Below are 18,283 nucleotides of genomic sequence, written 5' to 3'. Positions count from 1 at the left end.
GTAATGTATCAGCTGAGGGCAACTGATTAAAGACCTTTCTTAGTTCTTTTACCTCTATTAAATCATTCTGTGGACCTTTATTTTCATAAATGACTAAAAGGTACTTCCTGATAACCTTATTAGGTACTTCTTAATAACCTTCCTAATAACCCCATGGAGGGTACTAACATTGATACTTATAATAAAAAAATGACATTATCAGTTCATTTACATACTCTAATTCCATTTTGTATTAGTAGTTTGAAAAGACTCCTAGTACATGAACCCACATGGAATGGGAATTTCAGAAATTTCTAGGGAGGATGTCTTATATTCAGCATTATTTTGAATTTGGTTGTGATTTTCAATTGGTGCTGGTCTTGTCTTAAAGAATATGGTTGTTATTTATTTATCAGTATGAGAAAAGAACCAGGACAGACCACTCAGTAGTAGGACAGAAGTTTTAGTAGTAATTCAGGAACCACTGGGTCAGATGGTGGACTCCAAGCCAAGCTAGGGAATTGGATGCTGAGAAGCTCTTTGGCAAGATGGAGCCAAGGAGGACAGATCATGCTACGTATCGCTGAGAGACCCCCTTCTAATTCCAAGTTCACTGTTTTTTACCATGAGACCTTGGGAAAATCCCTACACCTCACTGGGATTTTTTTTTTAAATCTGTGAAACGACAACTTTGAATTGTGTATTCCCCAGGGTCTCTTCAAGGCCTGAAATTTGATACCAAAGAGAGAGTCTCATTTCATTGAAACCCAGGTTTCCTGATTAATGATGGGATTTATCACAAAGATACTTATTTTTAGTGAAGCTTCTAAGGAGATATTCTGAAACTGTGGAAATAGTTTATATTTTACATAGTAACAAATTACATAAATACTTGAATATAATTACTCCTTCATTATTGTTCTCCTCTCTTTGAATTCCTGTATTCCTTATATGATGAGATATCACAGCAAAGCCTCACTCATGTCAAGAACTGAGGCCGCTGGGCCCTTGCTGCACTGGAGATATATTCTCCTTGTAGATGCATACACTTGACGTCATAGCATCATAAGACATCTCAGACAGTGATGGGTGACATTATCCACCTAGCCTGCAGCTACTGTATCAACCTCATGCTGTCAGTATCTGACAGTGGAATTGATTTTAGGGAAAGAAACCATCCCTTCCGTGGCCAACTGAAGGACATTTGGGAGGGGTGTCATTTCATGAAGACTTTGTTCACCAGTTGCTAAGGAACATTGCTTTGCATTTGTGTTTAACTGTGTGTATATATTATAAGAGTTCTCATAATTTGAGAACTCTCATATATTCCTATTTGCTTAAATGAATGCACTTTAAAGTTCACTGGGGGAAGAGGAGAGTCCAAAATCCAACAAGATACTAAAAGTTCAACCCTACATTGCATCTTATCTTCGTCAAAATTATGCTGCTGTGGATTGCTAAATTTAGTGCCCTTTAAAAAAATGTGGAACAGGGCGCGCCTGGGTGGCTCAATGGGTTAAGCCTCTGCCTTTGGCTCGGGTCATGATCCCAGAGTCCTGGGATCGAGTCCCGCGTCGGGCTCTCTGTTCAGCAGGGAACCTGCTTCTCTGTCTCTCTCTGCCTGCCTCTCTGCCTATCTCTGTCAAATAAATAAATAAATCTTCAAAAAAAAAAAAAAAAAAAAAAGTAGAACAAATCACAGTGACAGCATTTTACCACAAGAGAGCGCTCTAACAAAACACCTCACAGCTCAAAAGATCTACCTTGTCCTCCTCAAACATTTACATGCTACGATTTCTGGCTAGTCTTGCGACATAAAGCTCAGTGTCACAAATATTGTTTTAAACTTTATGAAAAGAGATTTTTAAAAGAGTGTTGAGAGCTTGGGAAGTGAACCCTGAGCGTAAGTTAACTACTTGCTTAGCTGGAGAGGCTTTAAAATTTCTTCAATTCCAAACAAGGGGGCAAAAGACTTTAAAAACCTTTACTATCTTTAACAATAGACCAAACAACACAAATTCGAAAACACTTTAGAACATTTCCATTTCCAAACTACATCTTTTATGGATTATCTTCCTAAGAATTTAGAGTCTAGGGGTGCCTGGGTGGCTCAGTGAGTTGAAGCCTCTGCCTTTGGCTCAGGTCATGATCCCAGGGTCTTGGGATCGAGCCCCGCATCAGGCTCTCTGCTAGGCAGGGAGCTTGCTTCCCTTCCTCTCTCTGCCTGCTTCTCTGCCTACTTGTGATCTCTGTCTGTCAAATAAATAAATAAAATCTTAAAAAAAAAAAAGAATTTGGAGTCTAGATTTTTGATTAAAAAAATACCAACAACCAAACAAATCCATTTTCCAATCTAGATATAACTATCAGAAAAAGTGCTGTGTTACCTCTCCCAGAATACATATAGTAGAGGAAGAAAGTAGGGGAAAGGCTATGTGACAGTCTTTGAAGTAAATTAAAGTACCTGAACTGCATTTCCCTAGTGGACACATAATACTTGAGGGCATTATTGCCTATAATGAATATCCTTTACATTTAAGCAATCTTTATTGATAATAAAATAATTAGAAAAATTTATGGGCATGTGTGCTATTATTAACATGGCTTTGCCTAAAGGAGAGATTCAGATGGTTATTCACGGATATTACGAGATTCTCCCTCCCCCCCTTTTTAGATGACATGTTTATACTTAAGCATCACTTCTAAATTTTTAATAGAGATGAAGAGATTCCATTTAATTAGGTAGAGTGACTTGTTTATGTTCAGGTTATACATTTATGAGTTCTAATGAAGAACAGAAAATACCTATTGAGCAGCCTTTGAAGTTCCACTTGTTTAAGGATAATTGTAAACCCAGCTCAATGGAAACAGCATCTCAGTCAATCTAGTGATTGGACAGTAGAGCATAGGGAGTGCAGTCTAGGTAAAATAATTGCACAAATCGCATGTGGATCAATGTTCAAAGGATTTTTTTCCCTCCCAAATCAAAGCTCTTCCATCTTACATTCGATTGGAATATTGAAACTAGGTTATAGGAATAAATGTTAAGGATGTAATAAGATTCTTTTCTTTAAAAAATCCCTCACCATTTACATAAAGTCTTTCTCTATTTTTCTTTGAATTTTTACTTTTTATATTCTGTGTAGCCTATTTTATTTGCAAATTAGATAACTAAACCATGCTACTGTCAAATGATTTTTCCACATTCATAAATCCTTTCTGAAAATAAGTTAATTTTTTCTTAAACTCTGACCCAAGGTAAAAAATCCAAATATTTGTGTGGCTCAGATGTACTGCAAAAAGGCCACCTAAATTAATGAGGTTTCTTGACTTGGTGTATGGAAATGCATTACAAAGCTTAAGAAGTCCAAGAGATTTCTCATGATTTTTAAAGCAATATTAATGATCTTACTATGGGATTAGTCTTTATTTTCTGAAATATTCCTGGTCTATTTATTAGTATATAGGATAGAGTTAAAGTCTGAATAGGTTTTTTTTTTTTTTTTTTAAGTTCTGTAGAAGGTCTATTTCCTATTACTTTTTGTAAGTTTCCCTTTCAATTGTAGTTGCAATTTGCATTTGGAGTGAGTCTAGGAAGCTTGAATAATAATGTAATCCCTTATGGTATCTCTTTTAGGGAAGGGGTGGGATCAATGAAATGCTGCATACAGGTTCCTGACAAGATATTCATCTTGCTATTATTGTGGCTGATGGATTGTAGCAAGGCAACTCCTAGGACTTGTGTTTGGCATCTTTAGTATACATTATAATTTCACAATTAATTGTGGAAAAACCCCAACATACAAAAGAAATAAAGCCATCCCTAATTGAAAAGTATTACCTTAAACATACTTCTTAAAAGAAAGACACTTGTCTTGTTGCAGGGAGCATGGAGAGTAGAGAACAGAAGATGAAAGAGGAAAGGAAAAGAAACCATTGCCCTTTGCTTAGCTTGCTGACAACATTGAAAGCTCTCATACATTTTAGTAGCTGCACATCCACTTTCTCTTTCTTCTGTGTGCTTGTTTAATTTATTTTCATAAGAAAACTCTGCTCTTCTTGTCTGGAGCCAGCATTAAGTAGCTGATATCTTAAATGGTGTGGGTTTAAGATCAAACAGGACCTAATAAGGCGGGATTTGTTTTCTTATTGATCTTTTTGTTGCTTGCGTCCTGCTGACAAGCTGCAAAGTGATGGGGAGGTATTAGGATGGCAGCTCTTCAGAGAAATGTGTTCTTGCCAGGGCTCCATCTTGAAATAGGAGGAGAGCAGGAGACTTAAAACAGCTCAAAACAAGGGGTTCAGGTCTTTCAGAATGGAAGTGGGTCCGGGGGAGTGTCCAGCAGCATAAATATTAAAAGTGGAAGATGCTAGCTGATTTATTTTTGTTTATCGTATTTTAGGTTCTGGGAAGTTCGCTGATGTCCTTGATTAGAGTTGATCAACATGCCTAATTCAGGCCTAATTTAAGAAACAAGCTTCCTGACTTTGTGGGAGACACTGGGAAGCAGAACAGGATACAATTCATGTAAGAGAAAAGCGAAGAGTTTGGTATCTTTTTTTGTGTGTGTGAAAAACCGAACCTCAAAAAAACCACTTTAATTCCGGCCTAACAGTGCCAGGTGCAATGTCTGGGGACAGACTCTGGGTACAATGCTGTGTGGCGACCACTCACTCACACACGGCTCTGAGAAGGCCCCCAAGGGGGACTTACCTTCAGGGGACTGAGCCAAGGGGGGGAAGGGGTGGCCCCAGAACAGGGGGCAGGGGCAGGCAGGGGGAAAAGGTGCTACTTCTTGGCAAAGGAGATCTTCATGGCATTGTTCTGGGTGATCTTGAAACCCTGCAGTGCGTCCTGAGCGACCCCTGCCTGGACCTCATTGTCAAACTCCACAAAGGCAATGTCGTGCTGCCCGGGGACCAGTCGGACCTCCTTGAAGCCAGGGAACTGGTTGAAAAGCATGGACAGCATGAGCTCGTTGGTCTCTTCGGGCAAGTTGGTGAGGAATAAGATGTGATTTGGTGGATTTTCTGAAAGAGGCTGGGCAGGCGGCATCTGGCCGGGCATAAGCTGCTGTGGGGGCAGGGCCCCTGGCGGGATCTGGCCGGGAGCCAGGCCTGGGGGCGGGATCATGCCCCGAGGTGGCATGTGGTGCATGATGCAGGGCGCCTGGGTCATGGGGGCGGGGGGGGGGCATACCCGGAACAGGCCCCTGGACGGCCCCCACCACAGGGGCGGCTGCCCCACCCTGCACGGCATTCTTGGCTGCTGGGGTCTCCTGGCTCTTGGGCTTCCTCTTATCCCGCTTGAGGTCCCGCTCCACAAAGGTGCCCTTCATCTTAGCAATGATATCCGAGTCAGTCTTTGCATACTGAATGCGCATGGGCTTGTCGTAGAACGGGAAACCCTGCATGGAGTGCAGGGCGTTGGTGGCACTGCTGACCTCCTTGAAGATGACAAAGGCCTGGCCCCTCATCTTCAGGCTTCGGGAAACCAGGATATCCAGGATCTGGCCAAACTGGGAGAAGATGGCATAGAGGGACTTCTTCAGCTCCTTCTTGATCTTCTCGTTGAGATTGTTGATATAGTGTGGTTGGGGCGGGTCTCGGGAACTGCCATGGAGAGGTGCCGAGGTAAAGCAACAGAGCCGCAGGTCCCGCAAGTGTCACGGCATAGGTTTCTGAGAGTCGACTACCTGGTATCTTTTTTTTTTTTAAAGTTCACTTAGGAGTCAAAAAGACACAAAAACAAAACTATGGAGTTATTTAAAGGAAGCGAAAAGAAATTAAAGTGAGCCCCCCTCTCCCCCCCATTAGTGAACACATTAAACTTCTTGCTACCAAATGGAAAGAAGCAGGAGGAAAAGTTGTCTGGGAGGAAAAGGACGGTTACTAAAAATAAGTCATTTTGGCCCAGTCCTTCAGAAATAGAGAATTGAGTTAAGCACCCATTCTGTGGTCTTATTCAGTAGCTTAATTGAACTAGAGGGCATTAAAATCTGTCTCCTGTTAGGGTAGATAATGCATAGTTGATATTCCTATAGGACTAGAAGCACAGCATTTTCATATTATTGGCAAAGAAGAAACTGTGTCTATAGATTTTACCCTATATTAGATAACCCAGTTCAGTCATCCCAGGCATCAAGGGTCATGTTCTGCTTCTGCCCATCTTTCAGGGATACAGAAAAGCAAGAGGGAAAAAACACAACAGAAGGGAGTAGCCATTATGAGGGAAATGTTATCCAGGACAGTGGCACTCCTCAAGAGCTGACTTCTGGAGGCTCTTTGGCAAGGTCTTTACAGATGCAGTATTTCTGTCGATCTCCTTCCTGATTCCATCCTTTCTTCCTTTAATGGGCAAATTAGCCTTAGGTTCTTGTTAAATCTCTTCTTTTTGGGAAGAGAAGATTTGTATGTGGTTATGACCAGGCACTACCAGAAGAAAAGGTCAGTTGGAGAAGAATGCCCTCTTTTGAGGGATCCTTTTTTTCCCGTGGTGTACAGCGATGAATGTCACCACATGCTTGAAGATCACTTCTTCGCTTGTCTTCACTTTTAAGTACAGTCCTTTGACATGAAAGGGAGAAGATATTCAAAATTATCCTAGTGAGGGGGCGCCTGGGTGGCTCAGTGGGTTAAAGCCTCTGCCTTCAGCTCAGGTCATGATCTCGGGGTCCTGGGATCGAGCCCCGCATCGGGTTCTCTGCTCAGCGGGGAGCCTGTTTCCCTTCCTTTATCTCTGCCTGCCTCTCTGCCTACTTGTGATCTCTGTCTGTCGAATAAATAAAATCTTTAAAAAAAAAATTATCCTAGTGAGAAGGAATATAGGATGCATCTAGTTATATGTGGGCAGAGGAGAACTTCCTTTGATATTAAAGATGGGAGGGAACTTAAAGGCCAGCTACTCCAGGCTTTTCATTTCTCAGATGGGTAAACTGAGGCCCTTTGAAGCTCAGCGAATTGTTCAAGACAATGTAAGTAGTTAGTGGTAGAATAATTTCACTCCTTCAGGGGACTTTTGAGGAGGAAGCTTTTGGGGAAACAGGTATCTTTCTGAGACTGGGAGGGTCCTTGAGATAAGAGAATTATGTTCCTTGTTCCTCAAAGTGTAATTAATAGACCAGCAGCATTGTCATCACCTGGTGCTTGTTAGAAATGAGTATCTCAGTCTCTTTTAGGCCTGCGGAATTAGAATCTGCATTTCAACAAGATCTGCAGGTAATTTCTTTGCATGGTAGAGTTTGAGAGCACTGATGCCCCAAACACCAACTAAAATGATTGCGCAGCTCAAAGCAGCCTAATTTCAGCAAGTGTCATAATGACTTCTAAAAGACACTGTTGTAAGCAGCATTTTTAGCTGAGGTGAGTACATTAAAAATGCAAAGATTAAAAAAGTGACGCTGTACAGTGAGGGTGAAGATTGGGGGAAATGGTTGTGTTAAATAGTACAACTTTTTTCTGGTGGGAAGTTTGGTAGTAGGTATCAAAGTCTTTTAAAAATGTGCATACCAAGGGCTTCTGGGTGGCTCAGTTGGTTAAGCAACTGCCTTCGGCTCAGGTCATGATCCTGGAGTCTCGGGATCTAGTACCGCATCAGGCTGCCAGCTCCACGGAGTCTGCTTCTCCCTCTGACCTTCTCCCCTCTCATGCTCTCTCTCATTGTCTCTCTCTCAAATAAATAAAATCTTTTTAAAAAGATGTGCATACCTGGGTGGCTCAGTAAGTTAAGTGTCCAACTCTTGATTTAGGCTAAGGTCATGATCTCAGGGTCCTGGAGTTGAGCCCCGTGTCACGCTCTGCACTCAGCCAAGAGTCTGCTTGATGATTTCTCTCCCTTTCCCTCTGCCCTCCCCACTGTTCACATGCTCCTCTCTCAAATAAATAAGTCTTTAAAAAATGTGCATATCCATCTGATCAAATAATTTTTTTAAAGATTTTATTTATTTATTTGTCAGAGAGAGAGACAGAGAGAGAAAGATCACAAGTAGGCAGAGAGGTAGACAGAGGCAGAGGGAGAAGCAGGCTCCCTGCCGAGCAAGGAGCCCGATATGGGACTCGATTCCAGGATGCTAGGATCATGACCGGAGCCGAAGGCAGCCGCTTAACCAACTGAGCCACCCAGGCGTCCCTGATCCAATAATTTTACTTTCTAGGAAATTATTCTGGAGAAATAATTGGACTAATTTAAAAAGAAGTGTGAATAAGAATGTCATAATGTTTATGATAACTCAAAAAATTGTCAGCAGCCTAATATCTAATGGTAGAGAATAATTAAGGAAATTTAAAAACCTATAGTGAAGTACTATACAGTTGGGTGCCTGGGTGTCTCGGTTGGTTAAGCGACTGTCTTCTGCTCAGGTCATGATCCTGGAGTCCCAGGATCGAGTCCCACATTGGGCTTCCTGCTTGGTAGGGAATCTGCTTCTCCCCTGCCCCTACCCCCATCATGCTCTCGCTCTCTCTCAAATAAAATCTTTAAAAAATACTGTATAATCACTTAAATAATAAATTAGTGTTGCATTTAATACTCCAGAAATATGTTTATATATATATTTGTTGATAAGTTAAAAAAACTCAGGTTTCCATACTCTGTATAAAATGGTCTCACGGGATGCCTGGGTGGCTCAGTGGGTTAGACCTTTTCTTCAGCTCAGGTCATGGTTTCAGGATCCTGGGATCGAGCCCCGCATTGGGTTCTCTGCTCGGCGGGGAGCCTGCTTTCCCCTCTCCCTCTGCCTGCTTCTCTGCCTACTCGTGATATCTCTCTCTGTGTCAAATAAATAAATTAAAAAATCTAAGTAAATAAATAAAATGATCTCATAACTTGTTTAGAAATAGATATATTAATTTAAAATCCAGAAGGCCATGAAGCTTAAATGTTAACAGTAGTTATTTCAGATGGTATTATTATACATAATATGTTTTTGGTTTTCTTCATTTTATGTTTTGTTTGTTTGATTTACAAGTAATGTATTAGCTAATCAAAGGTGATAATATAGTAGTTATTTTGGAAGGGTATTTTTTCTTTAAATGTTGAATATTAAACAAAGTAAAATAAAATAAATGTTGAATATTTTGGGGTCCCTGGGTGGCTCAGTCAGGCATCTGACTCTTGGTTTCAGCTTAGTTCATGATCTTGGGTTGTGAGATTGAGCCCAACATTAGACTCTATTCAGTGCAGAATCGGCTGGAGATTCTTTCCTTCTCCTTCTGCCCCTCTCCCCAGTCTCGCATGTGTTCTCTCTCTCTCTGTCAAATAAATAAAATCTTTTAAAAATGTTGTAGGGGTGCCTGGGTGGCTCAGTGGGTTAAAGCCTCTGCCTTTCGCTCAGGTCATGATCCCAGGGTCCTGGGATCGAGCCCCGCATCGGGCTCTCTGCTTGGCAGGGAGCCTGCTTCCTCCTCTCTCTCTCTCTGCCTGCCTCTCTCCCTACTTGTGATCTCTATCTGTCAAATAAATAAATAAAATCTTAAAAAAAAATAAAATAAAATAAAAAAAAAAACAAAAAAAAAGTTGGATATTTCACTTTCCAAGCTACATCCTAAAAGGAAAAACGTTTTAAGATCTTGTGTGTAGCTTTTTCACTATGCTGACTACATTATATTGAAAAAAATTTTTTTTAAAGATTTTATTTATTTGACAGAAAGAGATCACAGGTAGGCAGAGAGGCAGGCAGAGAGAGAGGAGGAAGCAGGCTCTCAGCAGAGCAGAGAGCCCGATGCGGGGCTCGATCCCAGGACCCTGGGATCATTACCTGAGCCGAAGGCAGAGGCTTTAACCCACTGAGCCACCCAGGTGCCCCTATATTGAAAATTTCTGTTAAACATCTTTCTCCTCAAGACTCTGAACACCTTGATGATAGAGATTGAGTCTCTGACATCCTTGTGTCTAGGGCCTAGCATGGAACTTGGCACTCAGCATGCAGTTAACAAGTGTTTTAAATGGATGAATGAATGGGTAACTGTCTAGAGATTTTTTTTTTTCACAAGTGGCTCCAAGTTCTTAGCACACTGGAATTGATTGCTATTGCATATAGGTATTATATGATACTATAATATATGTATATATTATAGTATATGTATGTATGTGTATATATATATATATATGATAGCTGCGGAGGGCAAAGTTCTGCCTGACCTGTTGGTTTAGCTGCAGTTTCTACTCTGGATTTTTTTTTTTTTTTTTACAGAGAGAATGATCACAAGTAGGCAGAGAGGCAGGCAGAGAGAGAAGGGGAAGCAGGCTCCCTGCTGAGCAGAGAGCCTGATGTGGGCCTCCATCCCAGGACCCTGAGATCATGACCTGAGCCAAAGGCAGAGGCTTAACCCACTGAGCCATCCAGGTGCCCCTGCAGTTTCTACTCTGGTAATAAATTTTTCCGTGTGGCATGGGCTAGGCTGAACATGTGAGGTGGTCAGGCTGTAGAGGCCCCTAAAGGCTCAGAGGAAATGTCCAGGAGTAACTACCCTCTGCTCCAGTGAGGAATCCTAGGAGGCAGCTGTTGTGCTCAAACGAAGTTCACAGGTAGTGCAAACTGGGTTTCCAGGTCCTAGTTTGTTTGATTATACTAGTTAGAATTCTAGGTCTTATCTCATTAGGCAGCAGAGTTTTGAGAGTTTTGAACTATTGCTAACTAGTGCTCACTTTGTTTCAGCATTATGCTAAGAAATATTTGCAAACATTCTTTGATCTAATCCTATGCTTCCTTATGAGGGAGGTACTCATTCCACAGAAAAGAGACTGAAACTTAAAAAGGTTGAACAACTTGCCCCACGTTCAGACACAGAGAGAGCTGAAATACACCCATGGGACCCTGAACCCAGAGCCCACTTCCTTCTGTGTTTTAAAGAAGCTGGAGGAATGGGATTTTCTCCTGGTCTAACACACTTCATTGTGACCCTGCCTGTGGACATGTCTGTGGGACTTCTTGAATTTCCCCAGTTCTCTCCATAAACAGATTCTATTTGAGAATGGGTTTCTACATTCTGTAGTTATGTATTTTCTTTCTTGCTCTTGGTTCTCAGTGAAGTCACCAGAAAGCCTATTTTATAGCTAAAAAGGAGAATAAAAACTATTTTTAATAAAGTAATTCATGTTAGTTAGAAACAGTCAAAGTTCAAGAAGGTAGTTTGCATACTTAAAGGTAAACCTAGCTTTGGGACACCTGGATGGCTCAGTTGGTTAAGCGGCTGCCTTCGGCTCAGGTCATGATCCCAGCGTCCTGGCATCGAGTCCCGCATCGGGCTCCTTGCTCAGCAGGGAGCCTGCTTCTGCCTCTGCCTGTGCTCTCTCTCTCTCTCTTAAAAAAAAAAAAAAGGTAAACCTAGGTTTAATTTGGCTTATAATTTAATTATGAATTAATTTTAGTTCATGAAGTCCTGAGAAAATTCATGGAAGATTTGTTAAATGTATGTGACTTGTTTCTTGAGATATTCCAGTTTCTGTATTTGGAAATGTTGTAACAGTATTAAAAAATAGGTTCTTATCTGTAAAATTGGGGAAACATTTCTGGAATTGAGTAGTACAGTAATGAAATACAAATATTTGTTTAGAAATCTTTTTGGCTGCTTTGCATTTGGAATTTGCATAGTAATACAGAAGGATCTTGAAAAACATCTGGAGAAGGGTCATGATTTGATCCAAATTATATATCCAAGAGGTTTCAAAATCATATAATGATATAGAATTACCCTGGGCTTTTCTTAGTACCCCACCCCAAATGGAATGTATCTTAATTATAACAGTTTGTAACATATTTATTTGTGTGATTATCTGATTGATTTGTCTCTGCCACTAGCCTGTGAGCTTCATGGGAGCAGGAGAGCAACATCTGTTTTGCTTGTCATTGTATGTGCCTAGCATATAATACCATGTTATGGCGTATGAATGAACAAGAATAATAGTGAATACTTGTTGAGCCCTTACTGTGGTTCAGGTGGTGTTGTAAGTGCTTAATACTAACTCATGTAATGGAACTTATGACGAATATTGGTTGAATGACTTTTATGTAAATAAAAAAGAAATTTGAGTTTATATATCTGGGAACTTTATTTAGTGTTATGGAGGTTTGGGAAACTTCATCACAGTGAGAAATACAGGACATTGGACTCGAAGTGATTCAGCAGAATGTAGCTCTTCTATCTCATACCTGACAAATATTTAAGTTTTCATGTTTTTACATTCCTTTTTATCTGCTGTTTTGTTATCCCCATAGCAGATTTTCAAGAAACAAGAGAAAAGGCAGACTACTTAGAGAAATAGAATGGCAATACCATTAAAATTGGGCTTTAATTTTAATGAAGTCTTTGACTAGCAGCTGTGAATGCCACTGGTAGGAGGGGAGGACTGTTTTTCCAGAAAGTTTCAAGCTGACGCCTATGCTGCTCCTGCAGTAACCTCCACTTAATTTATTGTCATTTACTGCAAAAAATTGACGAGAACATAACCTTTGTAAGGTTTTTATGTTTTATTGGCCATAAAAGATAAAATATGGAGTAAAAGGAAATAAAATAGTATTTTGTTAGGTTGGTGGATGGATTTATGCTTTAACTAACTGATAGAATAATCAGAAGGTCATAAAGATCAGAGTTTCTGCCTCCTATCTCTTCTCTTTTTATGTGTGCATTCAACAAGCTTCTCTTTGTGGCTGTCAGGCTCTTGGGAGCTCACCCAAACACCAGGCCCCCTTAGTCTAAGGGCATTAACTCAGCTGTTTAGGTGAAGAATATCATGGAGGCTTCTGTTGTAGACATTAAGCAATTGGGATAAGTCTAAATGAATCAGATACTTGACATGTGCAAATGGAATGTTTGTTCACAAGGGACTCTAGGTTGCATTGTGTCTTGAATGAACAGGCAAAAACAAAGTGTGTGAATTAAATTGAATTTTGTAGGAAACATACAAAGAGATACAGATCTTTGGGAATTGCTGTTGATTGTGGTAGAGAAGTGGATGCTGGGAGAGCCCAACCCCATCAATTTCCTAACAGACTTTCCCTTGCCAAAACAAAATAAAACAAAAGATATCAAACAGATTTCAAGGTGATTCTATTTGATTATCCAAGACAGTCATTCCCAAACTTTAGCCCGTACATCAGAAGCACCTGAAGAACTTGTTAAAACCCGATTTCTGGGTGCCACCCTGAGTTTCTGATTCACTAGATCTGGAGTGGGGCTTGAGAATTTGCACCTCTAACAAGCTCCCAGGTGATGCTGATACTGCTGGGCTAGGGACACACTTCAAGAACCACTTCAAGAACCACTCAGTTATCCATGGTTTAGCTGGGTAGATGTGCTTCAAGAAACTGTAAGAACCCAAGGAAGATATCTTCTCACCCAGAAGAGGGTGGTCAGGTGAGTTTATAGGGGTAGGTGTGTGTTTCATCTGCAAGCAAGACAGGGCCTGTCTTGAGGATAAATAACTGCTATACTTTTAGACTAGTTAATTAGCTAATCAATCTAAGGTTGGGGTGAGGAATAAAATATGCAAGTTAATATCCTAAGTGTTTTTTGTTTTGTTTTGGAGGATTTGCTTCTAAAGTAATATACTTGCTTGGAGCTTCTTCAGGGTGCTGATCTGTTTTATTGCTGTGTCCTGGATGCCAGGCCCAGTGCCATGCCCCAGAACTGTGATATAATTTGTAGGATTCAGTGCAGAATGAAAATGTAGGACTCTTTGTTCAAAAGCTAAGAATTTGAAGACAGGGACAGCAGGATGTTAATCCCAATTCTCTTTAATTGTGAATCCCATTAATCCCTTCTCAGTGCAGATCCCTGTATGGCTGCACAGATTGAACACCCATGAAACTCGTCCTGGGTTGTCACCTAGTAGATACTCCATGGGAGCAATCAAAGGATCCTCACCAAAGGGTCTCAACTAGAATGACCAAGAAGGGATTTTGAAAGACTCCTCCCCTCCCCCACTTTTCTGGTGGAGGCATGTGCTATCATTTTATGTAGCCTTTGTACTTACCCTGGTGCCTTTGCACCTGTTACACCATTGCTAGCAGCTCCATGAGGTAGGCTTTATGATCCCATTAAAAAGGCTCAGCTGTGGCTGAGTGATTTGGACCAGTTTTCTGAAGTCTGATGCTTTTAAAAAAATGTTTTTCTTCTGCCACATTTGCGTCTCAGAGACACTTAGCTATTTGGCTTAAAAACACACAGTCAGTGACACTTGAACAGGAATTTGAACCAATCTTCAAAATCCTGATTGAGCATTCTACTACTTATCCTGAAGAAAGCAAATTTTAGAAAGTTTATTGATTCTGTTTATTGATATCTTTGAGCTCTGAAGCTTCAGTATTGAGTCAAGAAGCTAGTTGACTCTGGTCTGTCCCCATGTGCTATTTAGTTCTGTGAACAAATGGCTTCTTGGATGCCCTATTATCAGGAGAATCTGGCCCTTTAAGTTGCTATTGCTGGCTTGGAAGACTTCCTCTGAATTAATCCTCCAACTCCCAGTGTTCTTTGCATTGCTACCCATTGTTTAGATTAAATAAAAATATTTCCTTGTACACTGTAATTCTCCTCTGCCCCCACTGTCCTGATTTACTTCTCTGCACTTTTCCCTGTTCCCCATGGGTGTGAAACTCTATCTTCTAGGGTGTGAAACCTGGTATTTATGGCTGCCATGCCCATGGACTATCTGAGTTTGAGTCATCCTTCTTACTTGCTGTGTGATGTTGGCCATGTTTTTGACTTAACCACCTTTGAGCTTAGTTCTTGATCTGTAAAACAGGAATAATACAATAACAGAGGTTTGATGTGATGATTAAAAGGCATAACTTAATGCTTTTGTAAGAGCAGTACTATGTTGAGGGATGACTCCCCCCCCGCCATATATACCTAGGCAGTGGGTCAGATTTATTTGGTTTATTCTCTGTTGCTTGTTTCACACTTTCCCTACCTCCTAGAAGGGAACTGTTGGAATGTTGCCTCATGGTACATCTGTACTGTAGAGCATTGAAGATTTCAAACCAAAACCAAACTGATAAAAACAATGGAGGGCATAGCGCTGTTACAATTTGCAAAGCAGTAAATGTTTTGAAATAGACTACTGGGGGTGTGTGTGTGGGAAATGCCATGTTAAAAATAATTACACCTTGTAGGTGCCCTTGTATTCCAACAGTGTGAGGAAATGATTATGTGTACAAGTATGTGTAAGAAAGTGTTTAAAGCACTCAAGAACTTCATTATTAGAATTTCTCTTCCTGGGATGCCTGGGTGGCTCAGTGGGTTAAAGTTTCTGCCTTCAGCTCAGGTCATGATCCCAGGGTCCTGGAATCGAGCCCCACATCGGGCTCCCTGCTCAGCGGGGAGCCTGCTTCCCCCCCCACCCCCACCCCGCCATCTGCCTCTCTGCCTACTTGTGATCTGTCTGTCAAATAAATAAATGAAATCTAAAAAAAAAAAAAAAATTTCCCTTCCTCCCTCCAAGTTCCTCAGTCTTCCTGCACTCTGCTTTGGGAATGCATTTTGGATAAATTGAAACATATGGTGCTCAGGGAAAATAATTTTACTTCAGTACACTCACTATAGCTGCTCATTCTCATGGTTCTATTTATCAGTTGCCAGTGTTTAGAATGTATGCAAATGTTTACCAAGATCTTGATATGTTTTCTACACCCAAAACTATTTATATAGCTAAAATGTTAAAGTAAATATAAGGGAATGAAATGAAAGTAGGTCTGATTCCAGTTGTGTTGTCCTGATGACAGTCGGGGGAATGGTCTCTGTATCTTTGAGCCTTACATACCATTTCAGCACCTGCTTGCTTTATCCCTTTTGACCTTCCAGTAACTCTGCAGCAGCCAGTGGTGCAGCCATTCTTTTTTTCCATCCATTCTCCCACCAAAAAAAGAACCCAGGGGTTTGGGCAGCCATTCAGAGTCCTTGCAATAGGGATGAGATGCTTTAAGTTTTCACAGAGCAGTTTTTTGGAGGATGGAGTTGAGTGAATGGATAACAGTTTCATTGCAAACAGTAAGTTGATATTGCCCATCAAAGCTTAACTGAAGGATTTACTCATTCCAAGGCCTAGAGAATTATTTACATTTTTGCATTTATTAAGTGCACATGAAATCAGGACCATAATTTGGTCCATATAATTTTACAACTTTATGGAAAAAAAACACATTGTTAGTACCCAGTGGGAGACCCACTTCTCTTTTGGTGTTGATGAGATATATGCCATCCCTTTATGATTTGCTACCCCACTCTCTGGTTGACCCAGGTGAACAAAGATGACATAGACACCTGAAACCAGAGATAATCTAAGAACTCCATATTGATATGAAATTCTGTCTCTTCCTCGCTGTACATAAAGAAACAGATCAGCCAGTGTTTTCTCCATGAATTTTCCTTCTCTCTAACCCCTCCCCACCAGTACCCCTGCTCTTCCTTATGAATTTCTTCCCTCTTAATTCCAGATCTAAACCAGATTCTAAACCAGATTCTAAGCCAGATTCTTAGATCCCCTCCCTCTTCCGCACCTCACATCTAACAATTCGCTAAATATCATTGGTTGTACCTCAAATCTCTCCAGACTCTCTCTCTCCCTTGTTTCCACCTTCCTTACCTTTATGGAGTCTCCTGTCTTCTGTCCTTCTCCAATCTCACTTGGGACTGTCAGTCCTGTCCTAAACTCCTAGAATAAGCAGAGCAGTGCTATGATGCATAAACTTCATTGCTTCTCAGAATTGAGTCCAAACTCTTCTAACAAGGAGTAAAATATTTTTATTGATCCTCCTTTGCCTACTGTTCTAGCTACATCCGTTGGTCTCTCAAAAGCAGCTGGAATGCTACTTTATTTTCCCAAATGGAGCATGGGCCTTTTTTGGTGAACTCTTTTTTTTTTTAAATTTTATTTTTTAAAAAGATTTTATTTATTTATTTGACAGACAGAGATCATAAATAGGCAGAGGGGCAGGCAGAGGAGGGGTGGGGAAGCAGGATCCCCACTGAGCAGACAGCCTGATGCAGGGCTTGATCCAGGACCCCAAGACCAGGACCTGAGCCGAAAGCAGAGGCCTAACCAACAGAGCCACCCAGGCACCCCTTTTTTGGTGAATTCTTTCCGCAAGCTCTGTCTAGATAACTGTTCTCAGCTCAAAGGTCAGTTTCTTCTTGAAGTCCTACCTGACTGCTCAGGCAGAGTTGACTTTTTCGTCCTTCCGACTTTGTGTAAAAATGTTAAAGCATTGGTAATACTATATTGTACATAGGTTCTAACAGAATACCTTTTAAACATATTTTTATGAACTGTAGTATACATACAAGAATGTGTTAAGTATATATGTGTACTTTAAAGAATAACCACTACAAAATCAAATACTTACATATAGCTTACCCAGGTCTTGGATATAGGACTTTGACAACCCCCAGAAAACCTCTTTGTTTCCCTCTCTGGTCTCATCTGCTTCTTCCATTCCCTATAGGATGATTATTCTGAATTTCTTGTTAGTCATTAACTTGTTTTTCTTTGTAGTTTTAAAAAAAATACCACCTAAGAAAGGTTTTGTGTGTGTGTGCGTGTGTTTATGTCTATTCCTGGGCGACATATTATTTAATTGGGTCTGTTTTTGAACTTTATATAAATGGAATTGTTCTATTGTAACCATTTATGACTTGTTTTTTTTCATTATTATGTTTATGAGATTTATTGAATTATGTGTTGTCATGATTCATTTTTTTCATGGTTATATAAACTCCATTTTACAAGTACATTCTATTTTATTTACTGACTCTGTTGTTGATGACTTGTTTGTAGGTTTTGCAATTATGAACAAGCCTCCTGTGAAGATTTTTGCCCGTGTTTTTTGGCACAGATGTAAGACTGACATTAGGAGATGTGTGTGTGTGTGTGTATGTCACTGGAAGCAGGACATCTGGGTAGAATACATATGCAGATTCACCTTTACCAGCTATTTCCAAACATTTGCTGAAGTACTTGTATCAGGTACTATCTCTTTTATTTTGTTTTCTCTAGTACCTAGGACAGTGAATGACCAGACATTCAATACATACTCACTAAGTGAAAACAGAATGACAAAGTAGGTGTTATGTCATAGCCCTTATGTATGAATAGCTCTGGGAAATAGTCAGAGCACCTTTTCCTGATAGAAAAGCACCTACCTGATAGAGTAGGCCTGTTAGTATTGTATAGAATGATACCTTTTAATAATGATATAGATAGGAGTGATATAATTGTAAGGTCTCATACCACTTAAATTTTTTTTTTTTTTTTACTTTCCTTCATCTTTTTCTTCTTCTTTTTTTTTTTTAAATTATGTTCAGTTAGCCA

The 18,283-nt window shown here is 40.4% G+C and overlaps 1 pseudogene; it reads right to left on the bottom strand.

The window, feature by feature from the left end:
- Positions 1 to 4,602: 4,602 nt before the first annotated feature.
- LOC123944410 lies at positions 4,603 to 5,599 on the bottom strand (annotated as a pseudogene).
- Between the last annotated feature and the right edge of the window lie 12,684 nt (positions 5,600 to 18,283).

The sequence above is a fragment of the Meles meles genome, chromosome 6 (assembly GCF_922984935.1).
Source record: "Meles meles chromosome 6, mMelMel3.1 paternal haplotype, whole genome shotgun sequence".
NCBI lineage: Eukaryota > Metazoa > Chordata > Mammalia > Carnivora > Mustelidae > Meles > Meles meles.
This window is presented reverse-complemented; position numbering and strand designations above follow the sequence as displayed.